The following is a 22,467-nucleotide window of genomic DNA, read 5'->3' on the forward strand; positions in this document are numbered from 1 at the left end:
CCGCCCGGAAGTGAGAGCCTTGATCACTGATGATTTCGTGGGGTACCCCATATCGGCAGATGATGTTGTTTTGAATGAACTTGGCCACTTGTTTGGCGGTCAAGACTGCATATGATTGTGCTTCTACCCATTTGGTGAAGTAGTCGATGGCGATGAGGACGAACCAATGCCCCTTGGTGCCTACCGGGTTGACTTTCCCGATGATGTCGATGCCCCAGGTTGAGAAAGGCCAGGGTGATGTCATGGTGTATAAAAGGGATGGTGGTATGTGTTGTATGTTGGCGAAGGTTTGGCAATTGTGGCAATGTTTGACGTAGTTACGGCAATCAGCCTCCATGGTGGTCCAGTAGTAACCTAGCGGTGTGATTTTTTGGTTAAGCATCATTGCCCTCATGTGAGGGCCACATTCTCCGTCGTGGACCTCTCCCATGACTTTTTTGGCTTTGTGATGGTCGATGCAAAGGAGGAGAATTCCTTGGGGTGTTCTTTTGTATAGTTGATTTTGGTTTATCACGAATTGTGATGCAAGTAAACGGATGGCTCTTTGTCCTCTTTGATCAGAGTTGGGAGGGAATTCGTTTTTGGTTTTGTAATTGAGGATGGCTTGGTACTAAGGTTCATCATGGCTTTCCTCGTCGTTGATAATTGCACAAATGTGAGCTGGCTCGCTCCTTCTCTCGACAGACAGGGGCATTGATGTCATATCGTCAGGTATGTTGACGAGCGCGGCAAGTTTTGCCAGGGCATCAGCAAATTGATTTTCCTCTCGCGGCAAGTGGAAGTAGTCGATTTGGTCGAAAAATTTGGCCTCTTGATTGATCTTTGCTCGGTAGGGAGCTAAGCTGTCAGATCGGATTTTCCATGATCCGGACACCTGATTGATGATGAGCGAGGAATCGCCGTGGACCCTCAGCCTCTTGATGCCAAGTGTGATGGCTGCTTGTAGGCCTATGAGACATGCTTCATATTCAGCGGCATTGTTGGTGACGGCGAAGTCTAGCTTGACCGAGATCGGAACATGTTCTCCCTCTGGTGATATTAGAAGGATTCCTACCCCGAAGCCTCTCAGATTAGATGCACCATCGAAGTATAGGTCCCATGCGTCGGAGTCGGTACAAAGGATGTCTTCGTCAGGAAGTGACCATGTGTCGGTCGTTGGGTCCTCGTTGACGGGATTCTCTGCCAGGAAATCAACGACTGCTCTTCCCTTGATAACCTTGAGGGGTACAAACTTGAGATCGAACTCGGACAGCATGAGTGTCCATCTAGACAGCCTTCCGTTTAGTATGAGTTTTTTGAAGATATATTTAACCGGGTCAATCTTGGAGTAGATGTGGACCGTGTAGCTGAGCATGTAATGCCGCAGCTTTTTGTTGACCATACTAGGAAAAGGCATGTCTTTTCCAGTTGGGTATACCTCGCCTCGTACTCAGTTAACTTTTTGCTGATTTAGTAGATGGCCCGTTCTTCGGTGCCGACTGTTTGTGCTAACATTGCTCCCATGGCTGTGTTGGTAACAGTCAGGTATAGGGATAGAGGAATCCTCGGTTGAGGTGGCATGAGGACAGGAGGTTTGGATAGGATTTCCTTTATCCTGTCGAAGGCCTTCTGACAGTCGTCGTCCCAATCGGTGTGATCGGAGGCGCGAAGCTTTTTTAATATTGGTTCACAAATCATAGTGAGCTTGGCAATGAAGCGGCTGATGTATTGGACCTGACCGAGAAATCCCCGAATCTCCTTCTCGTTCCTAGGCCGAGGCATTTGTTGAAGGGCTTTGATTTTGGTTGGATCAATCTCAATGCCTCTTTTGCTGACGACATGTCCCAAGAGTTTCCGGAGGTGACCCCGAATGCACACCTCTGAGGATTTAGTCTCATGTATATTTCCGCAGACGAGCGAAGAATTTCCGGAGGGGGCTGATGTGGCCGTCCCGTTCTTTTGATTTGACAATCATGTCATCGCCATACACCTCTACCTCCTTGTGCATCATATCATGTAGGAGAGTGGTAGCGGTTCTTTGATAGGTTGCTCCGGCGTTGATGAGGCCGAAAGGCATGACCGTGTAGCAATATGTACCCCACTGTGTAGTGAATGCTGTCTTGTGCATATCTTCCTCAGCCATTTTAATCTGGTTGTACCCAGCGTACCCGTCCATGAAGGTTAGGAGAGCATGCTCGGCGGTATTGTCCACCAGAATGTCAACATGTGGCAAAGGGAAGTCGTCTTTTGGGCTTGCCTTATTTAGATCGCTGAAGTCGACGCAAACCCGAATTCTTCCGTCTTTCTTTGGTACTGGCACAATATTGGCCACCCAATCAGAGTATTCAGACACTTTGATGAAACCAGCCTTGAACTGTTTATCCACTTCTTCCTTGATCTTCAGGGCCCATTCAGGACACATCCGGCGTAGCTTCTGTTTCACAGGTTTAGCTCCGGGTTTAATGGGTATCCGGTGTTCTGCAATTTCTCCGTCAATCCCAGGCATATCTCTGTAAGACCAGGCGAACACGTCCTTATATTCGTGGAGGAGGTCAATGAACTGTTGTCTTTCCGAGGGGTCCAGGGTTGTCCCTATCCTAAGTTCTTAAGGTGTGTTGTCGGTTCCTACATTAATAGGTTCGGTCTCCTCAATGATGGGGGTTCTGGTTTCCCGTTTGTCAAGTTCTTTGGCTAGGTGAGGTGGGTAGTCACTCAAGTCAAATTCCTCATAGTCATCCAGAATTGCATTGCAGTTAAATTGAGACGAGACATAAGCAAACTTAGCATTCATTAAGTTCACACGAACGAAAAGCTCGGAGAGGACAGACATCTCGTGGTCAGTTAGAGGCGGCACAACAGAGGAGACGGCCCCTAGAACAGGCTCCAGGTTGTCACCTTTCATGGGAGTGGGGGTGACCCTAGTAGACTCAGCCTCTGAATCAGCCACGACTTTGTGATAAAACAGTGGGAAGGGGACCTTGACTGGGAGATTGGGAGTTATGACAGACTCTGACTCCGACTCAGACTCGGACTCAGATCCTTCTTCACTTCCCTTCTTGAACATAGGGCCTTCTCCAGTTGTGATCTTGAGGATGCGGCCTTGGCGATCGGTCCACTTGACGATCTTCCTCCAGCCTTGGGTAGCTTTCTCCGGGTCAGTGTCGTAGATGAAGGCGGTTGGTTCAAATTGATTATCCTTCAGGGCGATGTTGATGATGTCCTCATAGTCGAGGTGCTTGATGTTATCTTCCCCAAAGAAGAGAGTGACAGCTTATCCGTCGAGGCATGGTGACGGCTTAGACTCAGTTGATGCAGCTTCGATGTTGTCGGGGATAAAGTAGCAGTCCTGGAAGACTTCCACTCCCGGGTACCTAGCCCTAGCCGCAGAGTCGTAGATTGGCTCCGGAAAGCCATGGTAGAGCTCGGACTCTCCCTCGGGGACAAAGTATCCATTGAGAGTCAGGTGGTAGGGACAGAGGATAACTCCGTGCTTCTTGCATTTTCGAACTAGGAGGTTCATCTCCTTGATATCTTCATCGGTAAGTTCATAGCCCAGTCCGAAGGGAATGTTGGGGACCTTAGCCTGTTTCAAGGGAGGCAATGGGTCCTTCAGTGGATTGAGCGGCAAATCCGGGAAGTAACCCTGACCCATCATAATACGGTTGACCGTGAGGTTGGCGAACGGGTCACAATCAGAGGGTGTTGATTCATCAGTTATGGCATTCACAGCTTGGAAACCCCACATTTCATTGTCATCCTCCTCAATGGCTTTGGAGGCTATTCCCTTTCTCATGACAGCTTTGATCGGGGAAGCAGGAATTGTGATCGTTTTCCCGTTGAAGGGACCCTGATTTTCTGGTGGAGAGTCATGATTACTGCCTTGACGGCGTGAATCCAGGAACGTCCTAAGAGCATATTGAAAGAGGCATCGATGTCGGCCACCTCAAAACTGGTTTGTCTTTCCAGTGGTTTTGTCGCGACAGCTAGAGTGATAAGCCCCGCGACCTTGTGACGAGTGCCGTCATAGGCGCGTACTCCTTGATTTGTCGCGACCAAATCAGCTTCCTTAATACCCAGCTTGTGAGCAGTCTTGAGAGGAATGATATTCACCGCGGATCCGTCGTCCACGAGGACCATGGGTACATTTTTCTTGAGGCATTGTACTGTGATATACAGGGCCAGGTTAAGATTGGCTCCGAACAGAGGGATACCCTCGTCGGAGAAGACGACTGGGTTGTTCAGATCAGGGGCGTCCCTCGTCATATGTGCCACTATTTCTTCAGGGGAAGAGGTGGAGGGCACTGTTAACTTTCCCAAAGCCTGTAGCAGAGCCCGTCGATGCTCAAAAGATGTTGCGACCAGTCGCCAAATTGAGATTTCGGCTTTTGCCTTCTGAAGCTGTTTCAGGATTGAATTCTCAGGAGCCTTTGGTTGAGTGGCCACTTCCGGGACGACTTGGTCATTCGTTGTTGGAACGAACATTGGATTGTTCGAGTTCTGATAGCGGCGTTCGGACCGGGTAAGGTGGTCGATCTCTTTTTCCCGTTTCTCTTTTTCTGGGACAAGGTAGACATCTTCAACATCGTCTCTCCAGATGCCATTAATTTCAGAGTCTCGAGGGTACCTTGGAGGGGTATTCCTCGGTGGGCAGTTCTTGTGAGGGATATTTTTGTGAAGGTGGTTTTTCTGAGGGTGATTTTTATGGGGGTAATTATTGTGAGGGTGATTTTCATGAGGTCCATGCCAGAATGGTCGCGGGAGCAATCCATCCTGGTGTGGGTATTTTTGAATGCTTGGGGAATTCTCCCTCGGGCGCGGTGGCGGAGGATTGAAGATAAGTCGTTGGTAGGCGTCGTCAAATCAGATGATTCTCTCGGAGAGGCTGGCTATGGCTTCCTCAACCTGTTGGAACATAGTGAGCATAGTGGCAGCACTAAACAAGAACACTCCGTCTGAAGGATCTTTTTCCAAAGCATTCACCTTGTCATCAACTGGCAGGATAAGGTGAGAGCAGTCTAGAGTTGGCTCATCGTCAGAGATGGCGTGGATTCCCAAAGGGTTCGTTTTGTTGTTCGGCTTAGTCGGTGGGGGTAAAGGCAAATATCCTTTCTCAATCATGTCTTGGATGATGTGCTTGAGTTTGAAGCAGGTTTCGGTATCATGCCCTTTCCCTTGATGGTACTGACAGTAGGCATTGGGGTTCCAGAACCGGGACTTCTTGGCATCGGTCGGATCCGAGGTGGGTCTGATCGGTTGTAACTTCCCCTGGTCCATGAGCCTCTTCAGAGCACTTGCGTAGGTTGACCCTATATTAGTGAACACTCTATGGGGACGCTCAGCTCTTTTAGCAGATGGTTCAACGAGGTTAACCTCATCGATCTTGTTCGTTTGACCATAAGGGCGAGATCCGGTTGATGTGGATCCCTGGTAGCCTCTTCTAGTGGTCTTGGCTAAGACACCCTTCTGGAGGTCATCTTCAATACGTGTCCCCAGAATTTGCAGGTCTTGGAAGGTCTTGATATTCTGATACTTCAGTAGGTTGGCATAAACTGGGCGGAGATTGTTGACGAACATTTCCACCAAAGTCGACTCACTCGGCTTACTGACCAGTTGAGTAGTCACCCTCCTCCAACGGGTTAAGAACTCAGTGAACCCCTCCTTGTCCTTCTGGGTTAGCACTTCGAGAGTATGGATATTGGCCTGGATCTCGACATTGTTGGCATATTGTTTGGCAAACTCAACTGCGACCTCATCCCAAGTAGTAAGGTTTTTCGCATCAAGGGAGTAGTACCATTGTCGAGGGATCGGTTCCAAAGAGGACGGAAAGATCCGGGTAAAAAGTTCATGTTTGACCCCTTTAATGGCCATGTAGTCTTTGAAAGCACGGATATGATTGAGTGGGTCCTCCACCCCTTTGAACTTAGGCACATCAGTTAGGGTGAAGTTGTCAGGTAACTGGTCCCGAACAGGTTCGAACCTTCGGTTGTTCTCAAGATGGATATTGTTACCCCGGGCTAGGAGCTGTTCTTCCAAGAGCTTTAGCCTCTTCTCAGTTTCAGTCAGAGGTGGAGTATTATGTTCTCCAGTTTCCTTGTTCTCCAGGGCGTCGATACGGGTCTCAACGCGATCCAGGGTGACCTTAAGAGCGGTAAGTAGGCTGGCTAGCTGATCAGTCGTGACATCTCTATTGTTATCATTGTTGTTGTGGTTGACAGACGAAGTTGAAGACAGGGCCATGGCTCTGAGGCAGAAAAACGGCTCACGTTACAACTCAATCCGACACGGTTCCAAGACCGAACGTAGACAACGCAGAGGACGAGACAAACATCAGACTCAACAAGACGGGGGTGACCGTGTGTGGTCCCTCGGTGCTGACTCGATTCATGACGTGATGGTGTTGACCGAACCTTTGACACGAGTCCAACATAACGGCGTGACGCCATTGGACGGGTCTCTTAGTGAGACGACTCATAAGTACAGACCCATAAGTACGTTTGCTTCGACTCGATAGACACGAGGCGGAATTGGAATGGTGGACTGAAGTTTTTGAAAATAGAAATTTTCAAAAAGATTCATTTGTCGCTTTAATGGATGGCTTCCGAAGATAGAGATCTCCGCAAGTCGATCAGTCGAAAAGGGTTGTCTTAAGTTTATTTGCAAAAGACGGTTTGAGTTTGAGTCGGCTCGGAAAACAGTGTATTGTTTCCCAAGACGGATTTGAAATTCAAAATTGTATGTTTTGAAAATCGAATGAAAAATGTTTGAAGAGGTCTCGGGGACGGTGCATGGTCCTCGGGATCCCGAAAGTGTCTCGAGAAAAGGGTGTGTGCTTTTCTCGGGTTTTGAAAGAGCCATTGTCAGCGTGAAACGGGTTAAAATCCATGTCTAGACGCGGCGATTAATGGCGTAAAAAGGTGATTTGAAATGGTTGTAGAAAATCGGGTTTGAAAATTGTCATTACGACGGCCTAGGAAGGCGTGTTGAAATGGTTATAAAAACCGGGTTTAAAAATCGTCATTACGACGGCCTAGGAAGGCGTGTTGAAATGGTTATAAAAAACCGGGTTTGAAAATCGTCATTACGACGGCCTAGAAAGGCGTGTTGAAATGGTTATAAAAACCGGGTTTGAAAGTCGTCATTACGACGGCCTAGAAAGGCGTGCAACGGTCGGCGAAAGACCGAGGTTTGAAACGGCCATTATAACGGCGCAAAAGGTTGTTTTTTGAAGGTTTGAAAATGACACGGAAGGACTTATGATCAAGTAGCACATAAGCACTCACAGTTCATTATATTATGCATTATGCTGACACGGGTTTTAGCTTAAAAGGGTGGGTTACACACCAAGCAATCAAACCCCGATTTGCGAGAGGGATACCAATCCAAACAAAATGTGTAAGGAGGGTGCCCTAGCCTCGTACTTGAAAGTCATGAAAGCTCTTTGACGAAACAGAAATGTGTAACGTCAATGATATGCTTGACTCAATCGGGATTCGAAACGCGGGGATGAGAAAAAACTCAAGCCGACGAGACGAGCCAATTGGTCGAAAAGGGTTAGGTTGTGGGCCCAGACAAGGAACCCGACCGTGACCGTAATATCAATTAATGCATTCCAACCAAGACCTCGTTTAAGTCTCACCATCTAGGGATCACAAAAACGTAAGTGTCCTAGTTATCCCCAACGGAATCGCCAATCTGTGGACATGCAGCGGTCTTTTGAAAGCCACGCTCGGCGGCGTAAAAATGCTTTCGACCGGATCGTTTTAGATCAGTCGGTTTCGTCTCTGTAAGGGTCTCGAAACGATTAGAGATGTTCGGATTCGTCACCAAGCATTTGTGGGATGCCGTGAACCCGTTCGAAGACCACTTTATACATCGGTCAAATCGAAGCACAAAGCAGCGTTTGACATAGGTACTAAAGATAAGGAAATCGTCCCTCTTTAGCATCCTATCTCTAGAATGACTCTCGTACGCCCTGGATAAGGTCGTCCACTATCCAAAGCTTCTGAGTAAGAGGTGAAGGTACGTATTGGGAAGCCCTTTAATCAGACACCCAATCCCGCCCGCGTTAGCGGCCTCTACTGATCGATCTTGGTTGGTTGAATGCAAAAGTTGATAAAACGGTTTAAATGCATGAATGCGCATCCAATAATTTAAACCTAACATGTGAGAGCTTTCTAAGTCGGTTGATTTAATCCAAGTATCAAGTATAAGATGTCTAGTTGGATTAATGATTGATTTGCATGCAAGACGGAAATTAAACATCCATTTACCGTATTAGGTTTAAGGTGCATAACATGATCCGTTTATCTTAGTAAAGTGTTCTGCAAATACGATTTCAAATAGTCATCTGATCCGTCCTATATCCGGGCTAACCGGAGTCAGGATCGTCCTAGACTAATGCTGAAAGGGAACAGGCCCTGTACCAGACGGCTATATGAAGCGCGAGCCAGCCGGCGGTATAAGGGGCCTCTTCCTGGTTTTGAAAATGAGAAATGGAGGGCCTGTTTAGGCGCGGGTTATCCCACGGTTTATGTGCCGTGTTCTGACTTTTTAGAAAATGTTGTAAAACGTGTTGAAAGTGGGTATTTGAACCCGGTTTGATTTGAAGGGGTCGTTTAGACCAGATTTGTTGATTTGAAGAACTATACTCGAATAATCATCATCATTTGGGTAATATTCGGTGTCGGGTTCGACTTGACGAACTTGACATGAATAGTTTTGGAAATAATTATGGACTTATTGTTTTGAGTCCATTTGAATGTAATTAGTCGATACTCATCATCGTACCCGGGTTAAAATCCGGCATGGTTTGTAGAAGCAAGGATGACTTTGTGTTGGTGACTAATATGTTCACTTTGAAAATATAAAGAAATGAAATAAAAGGTTTTAAAATATCTTTTAAATGTTATTAACCAAATATTATCACCGAAACACGGATTTAACCGTCATGGTATGAGGAACCAAGGGTGAAAAATGTTTTATGGTTAAAACAAATGAATTAAAATAAAAAAGGGTTCGAAAATATTTGGAATGGTAAAAACCGATTACAAATATGAAAATGGATTAAAGGGAAATGATGAGAACAAACACGGTTGATCTCTGACCTGGACACCCCATTTAGGCGCGGGCAAGCTGGCGACCTAAAGGGCTTACATCTCGAGGCCAAAAATCGATTTTGGCTCGTCGTTTATTCCATGTTTTGGTTCATGTTATGCACGTTTTAGCATGTTATAGTCATGAAACAAATGAAAACATAATAAAAGAGGATTTTTACACCCTCATACTTACATGTTTGATTATGGCGAGTGACCGAAGTACGTGTAACAACTCGTTTGATCGGAAAAAACTCGGTTTAAAATCGTTTTGGTAAGTAAAAAGAGTGTTTTAATGTTAGTGACGGTGTAGTGGTCGAAGTGGTCGGTCAAGTGATTTAATGCACGATGACGGTACCAAACAATGTGTAAGGCTTGTATTTACGATCGGTAGGTCGTAAATACGCGTCGGGTTGTGACTTAAGAAGTCGAGTCGAGAATTTTAAGGGAGAAAAGAAGGGGCGGACACTCGCGTAAGTCTCAAATGGGTGGCATTTAAGGGGTATTTATAGGGAAATGAGTGGTTGTGTGAGTTTTGAGCGACGTGGCCACTTGGGCTACTCAAAGAGGCGCGAGCCACGTCGCGGTTCTTCGAGTTGTGTTGTCACTTTCACAACAAACACAATCATGATTTGTTCTATCCTAGGTTTTGTAGTCACATGCTTGGTACTTGACCAACATGAATCCGGTAAAACTTAAGGTAGAATATTCGAAATGTTTTGTTTTTGGTGGTTGACTCGGTTTGACTCGTTGTTGGAGTCGGGATTTGAATTTTTGAGTCGGTTTTTGGTCCGGTGTCGGTTTTGACTCTATTTAGTGTCATTGCGACCCCGTCATCGTGCATTAAACACTTCAGGTATTTTTGAAATTTTTTGAAATGTTTTATTTTCGAAATCGTTTTAAATTTTCCGACGTAAAGTTGTACACAAACTGTCGATCAAACGCCACGATTCCAAAACATGTTGTAGTCCGATAATCATCGGGTGTTTGTTGGAGTCTCAGCAGATACTGGGTATCTACAGGCGGAAATTCCCGTCTTTCATGCATATTTGGAAGCTTGTTGACGATATTTGATGGACTAGTATGAAGAGGAGGCGAGAATGATGGCCAATGATCATGTGGTGGATTTGACGTGGTATATGTGTGGCATAGTATCCGGAAAATGGGAATATTGAGCATAATGTAGTTATATGACGAGCGACGTTGCACCATTTGGTTGTTTCATAGAGTCTGCATGCTTATGATTGATTTGCATACAGGTGCATGTATGAGATTAAATGTGATATATGTATGTATAGTAATAATCGAGTTATACCACGAGATTGACGCGTAGACTTAGAACCAACTGAGTTGGGAGTTGTGATGGGATTAGGGTTTCGAACCGTGGGCTGGACCTGATACCTTGACATTTGGGAGGCTCGTAGAGTAGGGCTATATCATGGGATTAGAACTATGTGTGATTCATTTATGGATTTACAATAAGTAAGAGAGAATGTTGAACCTAGAACATGGTCATTTTGGGAATTTATTAATGAGTGTATGAGACTGTATTTTGAGGTTGATAGTTGAACTTCAGGACGAAGTTCTCTTTTAGGGGGAGTGAATGTATCAATTCGGAAGTTTAGGAAAAAGGAAGTATAGAATGTAAGAAAATAGTGAGAGTTGTGAGAAAGTAGTGAGAGTTAAACACCGAACTTTGGGGAAAAGAGTACACATGAGATTTGAGGGAATAGTCGAAAAGGGAAGAGTAAGGTGAAACTCCGGGGACGAAGTTTATTTTAAGGGGGGGGGGGGGGAGATTGTAATACTCCGTATTTAATAATTATATAATAATAATATTTTATTGTATTTATACGAGTTACATTTGAGACGGAATAATAAAATAATAATAATAATAATAATAAGTTGCAATAATAATAATAATAAATAATACGATACAAGTATACGTATACATATATACTCCGCCTCACCTTATATACTCCACCCTATCCACTCATAATCTTATCCTAACATAATCCACCAAAATCTAACCAAATCATGAGAGATGAGAGAAAGAGAGAAAAGGAAGAGAAAGGGAGATTTTGTCCATCTCCCTCGAGATCATAAGGTAAACCATCTTAAACTAGTTTTTATATTATTTAACTAAGACCGTCAACCTGCCTTGACCCCGACACATCTTTGACTCGTGTCTTTGACCACCGTTGACTGTGTATATGGGCGTTTGACCGAGACATTTGAATGGTGTTTGTGGTTTTGGTGACCCGATTTTGAGGTAGGTTTTCACCCTTTTCCGCGTCTGACTTAGGACAGTGGTGGGGTGGTTTGGGTCGTGGGTTGAGTGAGGAGTATAGTGGTGGCCTTAGGTGGCGGAATGGGTGGTGAGTGGTGGTCGGAAATGGGATGCAAAAGGAGGATACACTCTTTGGCTTTGTCAGGTTGTTGTCTGTTATTGTTGTCGTGGTTGTTGCCTTGGTTGGCGTCGTGTGGGGGTGACCAAGGGTTCATGGGGTCGGTAGGAGGAAGGACGGTGGTGGTTGGCGGCAGCAAGGTGGCGGTTGGTTGTTGCTTCCGTGGTTGTTGCGGGTTGTTGTTGTAACACCCCCATACTCCAAGTGCCTTACCAGGACCACTCAGGTATGAAGACATTACCATCTCGGTTACCCGAGGCAATGATAATCAAACAATAATGAAGAAACAACGTTTAATATAAATAGTTTAGCGAATAGTTACAATCCTCAAAACCAAACCAAAAGTACGATACATATTCTCAAACTAACTGTTCTAACTTAAATGTAAATAAACTAAAGACTACAGCGGAAGACTCCTATCATCATGTCGTGGCATCCCAGCTATCCCAGTACTCATCTCAATACCTGCTCAATATCTGCTCACCATCCCCGAATGGATCACCGCAGGTTTACAAAACAACACCGGGGTCAGTACTAATCACACAATCAATATAAACAATAACTATAAGATAAACAGACAGCTTAACTGTCACATACACATACAACCAACCAATTCCCACCATCTCAATACTGACTGTCCACTGGACCAGCCCTGCCAGTGGGGGACCGCAGCCGTACCCACCAAATCCCCGCTCCACACAGTGAGCGATAACCCTGTCCATTAATGTGCACATCCCTTCTGTGGCGGGTTCCACAGAAGGCGAAACTAGGGCGTGAAGTCACTCCCGCAAGTGACCCCACTCAGCCGAGGTCACGCCTCGCGAACCATCAACAACGATCACAACCACAATCACAATACAATTATTATAGCAAACAACCCAATACAATGCATCAACCAATATCCCATTATGGGACTAATACTGAGTAGGAAATCCTACCTGGTATGCACACAATCAGACGGTCTCTACTGCTGAGTCAAAAAGCCTCTTCTATGAACCCTCCTCCTATCATACAACACATAGAGACTACCACATCACATACTACACATAAAACCCCCAATATCCAAATTAGGGTTTAACCAAATCAAAGGAAATACAACAAAAAGGGTACATAGATCTTACCCTCGACGCAAGGAACTCAATGGTACGAACAACGATAAGAATTGACCGCCTGAACTCCGGGAATTGCTAAGAATGCGATTAAGAAGATGAACTTGTTTGCTTTCTCTCTTAAACAGGAATTTAGGTTTTGTAAAAGTGGTTTAGAATAATGACGATGAAAACTCCCCGTAAAACCGGACACTCGATCGAGTACCCAAGGTACTCGATCGAGTACCCCCTTACTCGATCGAGTGCCCCAGCTACTCGATCGAGTGCCCAACAGGTCAGAAACTATTTTATTTCGCAACTTACCCTTACTCGACAGAGTAAGGCCTACTCGATAGAGTACCCCAAGACTTATAAATACGGAGTATTACAGTTGTTGTTGTCGTTAGTTGTTGTTGTTGTTGTGACCGGCTGCCACGGTTATGGCTGCCGTGGTGGTGGCCGGTGGCGGCAGGGGAAGGTCATGGTGGTGGCAGTGACGGCTCACGATGGTGTAGTGGTGGTCGGGTTGAGTCGGGTTTTGGGTAGTTGTATAAGATGAGTTTAATTTGTGTATACGTATTCAATTAGTAAAATTATACGTATTGGTATAAATAGATTAGTATATTTATACGTATTTGTATACGTATTAGATTAGTATATTTATACGTATTTGATGATTAGATAAGTATATTTATACGTATATGTATTATTATCGTATTTTAGGAAATGATTTTTGTGAGACGGTTTTACGAGTTGAGCCTAGCTTGTCTGACGGATTGCTTATGCGGATTTGCTGTGAGGTAGGTTTATCCTACTCAGTTTCATTGTTGCATTTATTTATAAAGTGAGTCTTTTATCATTCATCTACATTGAGTGAGTCGGTAATTGGCATGTTATATGGTATATCGTATTTGTTGTCTTGTCTTGTGTGTCGGAGGATATGGTGGTTTGATTGGTTACTTTTTTTGGAGATGTAAGGTGGTTGGGAGACCGTCTTATACTTAAATCGCCTCTTGGAGCTTCCCACTCCAACATGGATGTGCACATTAATGGCTTGAGTTACGGAGGCACTCGTGTGGTTGAGGCACGACGGCTGGCAGGGGATCCGGTTGGCTTTCGAACCCGGTACGTCTGGGCGTGTCCCGGTACCTGTTTGTGGTTATCGGTATGTTTGGGCGTGTCCTGGTACCTATTTGTGGTTATCGATATGTCTGGGCGTGTCCCTGTACCAGTGTGGTTATCGGTATGTCTGGGCGTGTCCCGGTAGCACTGTGGTTGTCGGTATGTCTGGACGTGTCCCGATACCGTGGTGGTGGTTGTTGATGGTGGTTCATTCATTTCATAGTCATGTTGCATGTTCACACACTCGAGTCGTGTCATACTTTATTTATTTAATGAAACTGACGTTTGTGTGTCTGTGTCATTGTCACCTATCTCTTTTGGGGTGGCATGTGTCGATCCATATGATATCCTTTGGTCATATGGGGAGCAGGTTAATCACAGGTTGTTTGGATAGTACACGGGAGACGGGACGAGCTTGATGAATCACGAGACGAGTCTAGTTGGCTAGAAGAGTATATATATCATGAGTTGTACTTTATTCATTTGTTTACTTTTATGTAACTCATTAACTTTACATTAATAAAATGTTCTTTGATTGAAGATTTGAAACTCTACCTCGGAAAACCGAGATGGCAACGCTCCAATTATCTTGGCCGAATAGTTGGGGTGTTACAATATGATTGTTGTTAGGTGGAGAATTCGTAGAAGAGCAGTTATAGCTTCCTTGTTGACTCGTATCAGATTTGTGCTAAGGTAGGGTTCCCATACTCAATTGATTTCGTAATTTTATTAAGATTGATGTTTGTGATGTTGTGATTTAAATAATATGATTGATATTGCTGGTTGATTGTTGTTGGTTGATTGTATTCTGGAGTATTGGAGTTGTGATGGATTGTTGATGAATGTGAGATACGTCCTCGGCTGAGTGGAGTCACTTGCGGGAGTGGCTTCACGCCCTTGATTCGCCCCTTGTGGAACCCGCCACAAGAGGGGATGTGCACATTAGGGAACATGGGTTGTTGCTCGTTGTGACGAGCGGGGCTTAGGTGGGTAAGGCTGCGGTCTCCCACTGGCGCTTAGGATTATCTGTCGCGGCGCAGTAATTTGGCAGGACTACACACTTAAGTGTGTAGTCAGTTATGAGTTGTGATTATGAGTTGGAGATGATTGTAGAACAGTTGCTTTTGACATTGTTGTATTTTGTCTTACTTTAATTATGTAGTGAACTGACCTCGTTGTTGTTTTGTAAATCAGTGGTGACATTGTTGTAGTTTGAGAGGTGATGATGGTCTTTAGCTATGGGGACGAGATGGGGAGTCATCACTTTGAGTCTAGCTTCCGCAGTTACGAGTTTAGCTGTTTTGTTTTCAGTTGTTTTGAGATTAGTAAACATTTCTTTTGCTTTGGTTTTTGAGACAATGTAATAGTTAACTTTATATACTTTAATAAATGTTTTGGAATGGTTACTTTTGATATACTAGCCTCGGGCAACCGATATGGTAACAGTCTCTCATGCTAGGGTGGTCCTTAGTAAGGCACCTTGGTATGTGGGGGTGTTACAAAGTGGTATCAGAGCGACAATTTTGGAACCTAAAACCAATGAACGTAATGAACATAGGGAGTCTAAATAAAATGAACCCGGGGAGAGTTGTTTGGAGCTACAACAAAGACTTGGTAGACGTCCCGAAGTCGCATTGAGGCCCTTTCAATTTCGAGCCGGTCAACATGGGGTTGTTTTGGGGATCGTTGTGTGTTTAAAGTTATGTGTGTTGTACTTGTAGCTGTGAATCTTGTGAAGTTGTTGGATGGAATGAGAAAGTGAATTGCGTAGTTGGACTTGATAGACTTTGAGCATGGTATATGATTTATTACTTGGCTTTTGAAGGGTAGTAAAGTGTTGGGATATAGAATTGCATGTTTAAGTATGTTCTCGTAAGTATATAGCTCGTTTTTGGCATGACTCGGCCGAGCAAGGCGGGTACTCGACCGAGTAGGGGATACTCGACCAAGTAACCAAGCACTCGACCGAGTGTTCGTTTGTGTATACGAAGCAGTAGCTACTGGTTGTGATCACTCGGCCGAGTAAGAGGGGTACTCGACTGAGATAGGCATAGTCGGCCGAGTAACACTTATACTCGACCGAGTGTGTTTTATGTGTTTTTGAGGTTGGCTACTTGAGTGGATGATGGAGAGTGTCGTTGTGTCTCCCAATCAAACACATTTATATTTCTCAACAAACAACTAGTTAGTGGTTAAGTCGAGGTCGATCCACAGGACGGTGTGCTTTGGGTTCTAAGTCTATCTATGTCAATTTATGCTAGTGTCACAATTGATTTTGGTTTGTAGTTGTGTTCTAAACTAATGGAAGCAATAAAGTAAAACAAACAATAGACTAAGAGATGTAAACAAATGATTGAAGACACTAGGATGTCATGGGATCATAGGGGAATCATGGGAGTAAGTCATACAAACATGTTCTCAATTATATGCAAGCACTTATTGTTGTGATGGGATCGAGTTGGTGTATAGGCTTACAATCCCTAAGAAGGTTTGGGTCCCGGAGCCGAATCGATTAGATTGTACAACATCTACAAGTCGACTTAGTCCTTCCTATTCAACTATATGCATGGTATAATGAGACTCGAGTTGGTGTATAAGCTTACAAGTCTCATTGAAAAGATAGGTGATGGGTAAAAAATGCAAGGATTCATAGGCTCGCATTTAATCAAACATAACATGTGCATAAGTTTAAATCACAACAGGCAAGCAAATTAATTATGAAAATATATTAGGTTAAGCATGAATCATTCCCCATATTTGTCTCCCCTAATTCCTCATTAATCTTAGCTAAATGACTACTCATTTATTATCATGGAAAACATGTTATCAATGGTGTCAATCATCACAACAAGTATAAACATGATAAGGGAGTGAAGAAATAAATAATAAAGAGTAAAGAGTAAAGGAATTGTACCAACTTAGGAATGATCCAAATATAAAGCAAAGAATAATCGAAGAAAACTTGATTGATTGATGAAGAGTTGTCAATTCTCCAATAATAACCCAATAATTTTCAATTACCCAATAATAAACTTGAACAATAATTAAGGAAAGATTAATGTGGAATGATTGAGATCAATCTATCCTAATCTATTCCTAATCTAATCTAAGAGGATTTTTTTATTATGGGAACCTCTTAGTCTCCTCTTGATTATTACAAATGGAGTAAATATTGTTAGGATTCATTAATCTCATTAGTATACATATTCATAGTATGAAAGTTTAATTTAGTCATAAAATTAAAACAAGATCTTACACATGCAAACATAAAACAAAGTAGAGAAGAAATCGTCACTTCTTACATTGGTGTTTCGGATTTATTAGGCACCAACAGGATCTCCTACTTGTTAGTTCTTGAGCTTTCCAACAATGGATGAACAAAGGTTCAAATTAGAACCTCTCCCAAAAGCTTATACCCAAGGAACACCCTTAATGCCTAATATTATTATGAGCTAGTAATAATATTAATCTTACTTAAAATTTGGACACAAAAATGGTGTTTTTGTTCTCTTGTATTTCGGTCAAGAGAAGAGGATTTTTGTGAGATTTTGCTCTCTTATTCTTTCACAAAGTGTAGAGTAATTTTTGCACACTCAAAAATATCACACATCTTGAGTTGTGGAATGAATGAATAATAATAGAAGAGAAAACTCCTTCTATTTCTTATGGTTGGCCGAAAATAATAGCCTTGGGTAGCATGCCCAATGCTTTTCATTTTTGCTCTTCACAAGAGACTAGCATGCAACCCTAGTTTTAGGTTTGTTCTTCTCAAGATGTTTAGCCTTACATGCCTACACCCTAGGGTTATGATTGTGTTTGTAGAATAAAATAATTCAAACAAAACGACCCTAAAACCCCTCCAGTTTCGGTCACCCATATAACATGGTGGTCCATTTTATTGTTGTCATTTGTCAATTGTGACATATGTGACATGTTACTTGACTTGTTACATTATAATGTATTTCTAACATATTAAAAATCATCATATAATTAAATATCTCACATACAAAAATAATTAGTAATTCATAATTACTTGTACCAAAATGGGTCATATAATTATAAACTACAACAACTTGTATTTATAATAAATTATTCATTCTATTTTTAATTGTTTCATAAACAATAAATTAATCTAAGTAATAAAACAATTCGATTACTTAGACCGAATCTTATTTAATCAAATAACAATAAGACACGTAATTTTACTCACAAAATCACTCGTCAATTTTAAGTAATTTAATTAACCCGTATAAGCATACGATTAATTAAATAATCAATTAAGATCATTACCCTATAGGTATGACCTTAGGGGATCAACTGGTCACCACCGTCGCACGACAGTAATGTCAAACTCTAGTCAGCCAATCATTACCGATATGTGTGGACCAGTCGACTAAAAAGTATTACTTTCCCTCTTGTATTCTTAAATATGAGATTTAAACATGTGATCATCATGATCGACAATTGTGATCACATTATTGTCGGGAACACTTACTCCAACAATCTCCCACTTGTCCTCGACAAGTGTGCGTCACCAATTCTCTTGTCCTATTAATATCTTCCACTCAATGCAAGGTGTCTTTCGGGTCATACTTGCAAGTGATCATATCGAGAGTGGTTTCCTCGATCTGGAGAAGAACTGATTGACCGGAATTATCTACCATAGATACCTTCCGAGCGTAGCCACGCATTTTCTGTTCATTACTCCTCGAGTGGCCCTGAGATATTTTTTTAACCCTGACAAGGGGGTGGACAATTCCTATCGCACTATTCCCTTTGACTAGCCACAACCATCATAACCCAAAATATGCCCATTTGACCCCATTTACGAAGGTCGTAGTAACATAAATCAAAGTTAATCTGAAATTGTGCCACCTTAGGCGAACAGTCTTTAGTCAAAAGAATCGACTCATTAGAATACTATAGTAGCTCTTGCTACGACCAGGCTATATAAATTTGCCAGAACTCTATAAGCGGTCATTAGGCCCGACAAAGTGTTCCTAACAGTCTGCCTATGTGATCGACTAGTCATCTCACATGACTCTATGGCACTTGAACTTGCCATCAATTGCATCACACTCTAGTCACTTCGAGACGTCACCTCATACAAGTGACTATGGGCAAATACCATGTTAATTTAGTTCACTTTAATGGGGTTCAATTTTGTCTCCACAACCCATTTGAATGTAACAAGGTATAAAAGGAGTTTTTAGATAAAAACTCGAACGACAAATGTGATTATCACATATGAATAGTCAATACCTGATTACTACTTTATATTCTTATAATCCAATTTGATCATGTATGTAGTTGTTCATCTCAATTCAATTGAAATGACATGACTCATCATGTTAAGCCTATGAGAAGGCTTTGGTTAGTAGGTTTTATCAACTTCTTGTACCTTAATAAACCTTACTACACACTCGTTTTCCTTTGTAATGTATACATTTGCATTACAAAACTTTCTGAGTACATGTTTAGATCCATTTTAGACATAAGCTCTCTAGTCATAGAATAGCTCCCACTGTTTTCACAGTGTGCGGGACCCGTCCCTCTCGCACATCTCATGATTGCAAGTGTACTCAATTTCCGTTGTAAGCATATGTCATTGTTCTTTATTGCCTAGAACGATTCTAACAAATCCATTTCTTAAATAACATAGCCACAATGGTTCCTTAACCATCTTTAGGTGTTTTGAATACGGTTTTTGTCCAAAACCTTATACAATCTCAGCAGTCATTAGTGTAAGCCCTTACACAAATTTGTGAATTGCAAAAACACTTAACTTTGCATTTTTAATGCTTCTTCAAGCACTTAAGAATAAACAATATGGCTATTTGGTAACTATTACTTAAATTTGATTCGAAACAATTCATCATACTCAAAGTATATGAAGTGTTATACATCATTACTTATTTAGTTGATCTGGCAGCGGAAGCAAATGGAATCATTCAAATATGTTCAAGTCGATTGAATTAGTCATGAATCTTATCACCATAAGACTTCTTATTTGACGCTAATATCACGTGGATTTATCTCCATAAAACCGGATATTAAAGATGTATTATATTACTCCAAAAGTCTTAAATTATTCTCAATCATCAATATGTCATCCACATATAAGACTAATTAAAATTTCCGTAACTCCCACTAAACTTCATGTATAAACACAACTTCTCGACTTATCGAGAAAGGTTTTATAACATGATCAAAACATTGATTCCAACTCATTGATGTCCTACTTAAGACCCTCTCTTAAGTTTCACATTATCTTAGGATGGCAAGAATCTACAAAACTCTTGACATGTATTGAATAGATTCCTTCTAATTGAAGAAGTGGGTTTTAGATTCACTCGCTATATATCTCATAATGAAACACAATCCCTAAGAAGATCCAAATAGACTTAAGCATTTCAACTAGTGCAAAACCCTTTGCTACCAATAAAGCTTTGATATCTAACAATTCACTTGGAATTTATTTCGGATTTTCATGGCTCTAAGCCTAGTATTGAGTTGTGACTTAAACACTCTCATGTAAGTCATATGTTCATTACTTTCCAGAAGTAATTAACTTGAATCAAACAATTTCTTTGTAAGTTGCAAGCTCTTTACTTTCTAAAAGTAACCCTAATTCATCATCTTCAACAAGTGATGACTTTAACCTCCTAGGTTTTGAAGAAACAACGCCTTACACAAAACGTCTCATGTAGCCAAGAAGGACCAGTTTCTTGCGACATAACATTCTTTGTGGCTCTTGAATAATTCTTTGTGGCTCTTGAAATAATTCTTTGTGGCTCTTGAATAATTTCTCCCACTCTATCTTCTAGAAATAAACTTGTATTCTAGAAAGACAGCTTCACGAGCCACAAACCCGTTGTACTCGTGATTATAGTAAGGAAAAATGAGCATTTGTTTCTTTTGAAAACTTACAAACATGGTACCCTACCATTTCATATCTCATATGATTCGTTTTAGATTTAGTGGAATAATAATTTAGACAAAATGATAAAATCCCCAAAAGAATCAAGTAACTCAAAGTAACTTGATTGAAGTCCAAACCATATCGAATAGCGTTTGATTTCTTTATCCAACCACACATTATCCCATGATGCGTGCTAAGAGAGATTAATTTGTGATACTATATCACATTTCCTTTGGCTTATATCAAAGTCTTTACTTTGATAATCCCATCACGACTAAATCGTGATTCTTTGAACTCTTTGAACTTCTTCAAAGATTTCTCTATTTACCTTATTAAGTGAACACATTAGCGTGAACTTAAATCGTTGGTAAAAGAAAATGATCAACCTATTTTGGATCAATGATTTACAACCTCGGTCTCCTTTTAAACCAAAAGGCACGAGACATCTTGCTTTGAATACAAGATACGCATATACCATAAGATTAACAATCTAATGGTTTCAAGAGTACTCGATAACTCTTTGCGTTCATCATTCCAGAATTTCAGGTTTAATCTTGGGTTACCAATTTGAGTCTTGCATCATCTACATGATGTATCATTCTAGTTTGGTTTAGAATATAATCACCTTGATAATGGGCTAGACATACATCAAATCATGGTGTATAGGGTCACAAAAGTGAAACCTCTTTTGTATCTTAACAAGTTTATATTCTTATTTAGAGTTTATGCATTTAATAGTCATATTTAAGTACAATTTTAAACCAAAAAACTAGATTGAGTACACAATGACTCTATCTCTCAACATCATTGTTGCTAGTCGTCATATTCTAATCATCCTATGCATCAAATACAATGATGAAAACCACCACCGGTTTCTAATATTGACGAAGTAGTACTAACCAAAATTTATGTCAATCAAATCAACATTTAAAGAAGAAGGTCCCATTAGATGTCCCACAACTAACTTGTTGATTCTTCAATAATTTGGGGTAGTTTCCTTTCTAGGGTCCAACAATTAAGACAATGGAAACTTTATCGGTCGGGATTAATAGGTTTAGTATCGTTATTCTTAATAACTTTACTTTTAACATTACCTTGTATCAATTCCATTCTAATTTTACCACAAGAAATTGGGGGGAAAAACAAAAACAAAAGCAAACTCCCAAAATGAAAATCAAATTACTATCGATCCCTTTATCCATCGTATCCATTTTTGTGCATGGTAGAGAGGGGACGACCCTTCTTCTTGTCTAGGCAAGAGGGGGAATTCCGCGATCCTCCAGTGTTTCTAACACCATAGGGAGTCTACTCTTGACAAAAGCATTTAACGATTGAGGACAAAGGTACCCTAGCTTGACACCTTTTGGAGGTGATTTATTGGTATCCTTCTAGGCTTAGTAGTTTGAACAAATTGCATCTATGAAGGATTGTGTACCCTTGAATTGCTTCCCTTGTAGATAATTTCCGCCACTTAGATGAGGAAAGTGGCTATTCTTTTTGTAGATGCATCCATTATGTGTTTTTGTGTGCTTAATGTTTGGATGTGTCGCCATTTTGGCAAGACCCACCTTGCCTTGCAAGAAGGCATCCTACCTCATGGTTGTCTTGTTGTGAGTTGAAGGGGCGGAGTGAGACCCGCTAATTGTCTCATATCGGCTATTATTATTAGGTTAGGTTAGTATTGGTCCTAGTCTTAGTCACCTCTTTACTCGGGACGAGCAAAGGTTCGGTTTGGGAAAATTTGATGCGACCATAATTGGCGCATATTTAGCCCCCGAATTACCATTGTTTCCATGCTTTTTAGTGCCTATTTGGGTCATTTCTTATCTTTAGTTCTTTGTTTTGCATATTCTTTG

Source organism: Silene latifolia, chromosome 9 (assembly GCF_048544455.1).
Source record: "Silene latifolia isolate original U9 population chromosome 9, ASM4854445v1, whole genome shotgun sequence".
NCBI classification, from domain to species: Eukaryota; Viridiplantae; Streptophyta; class Magnoliopsida; order Caryophyllales; family Caryophyllaceae; genus Silene; species Silene latifolia.